Source organism: Pteropus medius, unplaced genomic scaffold, assembly GCF_902729225.1.
Source record: "Pteropus medius unplaced genomic scaffold, Ma_sr-lr_union100, whole genome shotgun sequence".
NCBI lineage: Eukaryota > Metazoa > Chordata > Mammalia > Chiroptera > Pteropodidae > Pteropus > Pteropus medius.
The window spans coordinates 3,612,075-3,613,828 of NW_024345861.1; the positions used below are offsets into that span (position 1 = coordinate 3,612,075).

General features: G+C 44.2%; 1 pseudogene; it reads right to left on the minus strand.

Annotated features, from left to right (window-relative positions):
* Positions 1-285: 285 nt before the first annotated feature.
* Positions 286-1,664, minus strand: LOC120612251 (elongation factor 1-alpha 1-like; annotated as a pseudogene).
* Between the last annotated feature and the right edge of the window lie 90 nt (positions 1,665-1,754).

Genomic DNA, 1,754 nt, shown 5'->3' on the forward strand with positions numbered 1-1,754 from the left:
TCAAACATTATTTTAATGGGTCTCAAAATTCTGTGACATACTTGGTCAAGTTGTTTCCATTAAAAAGTGCTGATTTTAAAAACTAATAACTTAAAAACTATCACCCACAAAAAAATCTCAAATGGTCTACAAAACATGTTCCTTGCCTTCTGAAGTGTTTACAATGCATTGTAATCATCAACCAGTATTTTATTATTAAGCTTAAAAGCCAATTGAAACAAATTTGAGATGGTTCTTCCACCACTGATTAAGACTGGGGTGGCAGATACTGGGGATAATATTCATTTAGCCCTGAGCTTTCTGGGAAGACTTGGTGACTGCCAGTTCCAGCTGCCTTCTTGCCCACTGCTTTGATGACATCATAGAAATTGTCTGTCTTATGTCACAAACAGCAAAACAGCTCAGAGGAAGATGGTCAGAGAAGCTCTCAGCACACATGGGCTTGCCAGGAACCATATCAATGAGGGCAGCATCACCAGATTTCAAAAGCTTTGACCATCTTCCAGCTTGTTCCCAGAACAACAATCAATCTTCTCCTTCAGCTCAACAGATTTGCAAGCAATGTTAACTGTGTGACAATCCAGCACAGGTGCACATCTGGTACTGATTTGGCCTGGATGGTTCAGGGTAATCGCTTGAGTCATGAAGCCAGCTACTTCCATCGGTGGGTCATTTTTGCTGCCACCGGCCACATCCCCATGATGAACATCTTCGACAGACACATTCTTGACATTGAAGCCCACATTGTCCCCAGGAAGAGCCTCACTCAAAGCTTCATGGTGCATTTCAATAGACTTTACTTCAGTTGTAACATTGACTGGAGCGAAGGTGACCATCATGGCAGGTTTGAGAACCCCAGTCTCCACTTGGCCCACAGAGACAGTACCAATACACCAATTTTGTAGACATCCTGGAGGGGCAGATGCAAAGGCTTGTCAGTTGGATAAATTGGTGGCGGGATGCAATCCAGAGCTTCAAGCAGCGTGGTTCCACTGGCATTGCCATCTTTACAGGTGACTTTCCATCCTTTGAACCAAGGCATGTTAGCACTTGGCTCCAGCATGTTGCCATCATTCCAACCAACAATCGGCACAAATGCTACTATGTCAGGGTTGTAGCCAATTTCTTACTGTAGGTGCTGACTCCCTTAACGATTTCCTTGTACCCCTTCTGGCTGCAGGATGGCTCAGTGGAATCCATTTTGGTAACGCCAACAATTAGTTGTTTCACATCCACTGTGCAAGCCAGAAGGGCATGCTCACGGGTCTGCCCATTCTTGGAGATACCTGCTTCGAATTCAGCAACACCAGCAGCAACAATCAGGACAGCACAGTCAACCTGAGATGTGCCTGTAATCATGTTTTCGATAAAGTCTCTGTGACCTGGGGCACCAATGATGGTCAGATAATACTTGCTAGTCTTGAATTTCCACAGGGAGATACCATTGGTGAAGCCATGCTCAGGGTCAGCTTTCAGATTGTCCAAGACCTAGGCGTACTTGAAGAAGCCCTTTGCCATCTCAGCAGCCTCCTTCTCAAACTTTTTGATGGTCCTTTTGTCGATCCCACCACATTTGTAGATCAGACGGACAGTAGAGTGGTAGACTTGCTAGAATTTCTGTGTCCAATGATGACGATGTTAATGTGAGTCTTTTTCTTTCCCATTTTGGCTTAGATTTTGCAGTGGTTTTTATGACTCCTGTGTTCTGGCAGCAAATCCCTTGCAAAAAGTTTTCTGATCTTTTATGGTTTGTG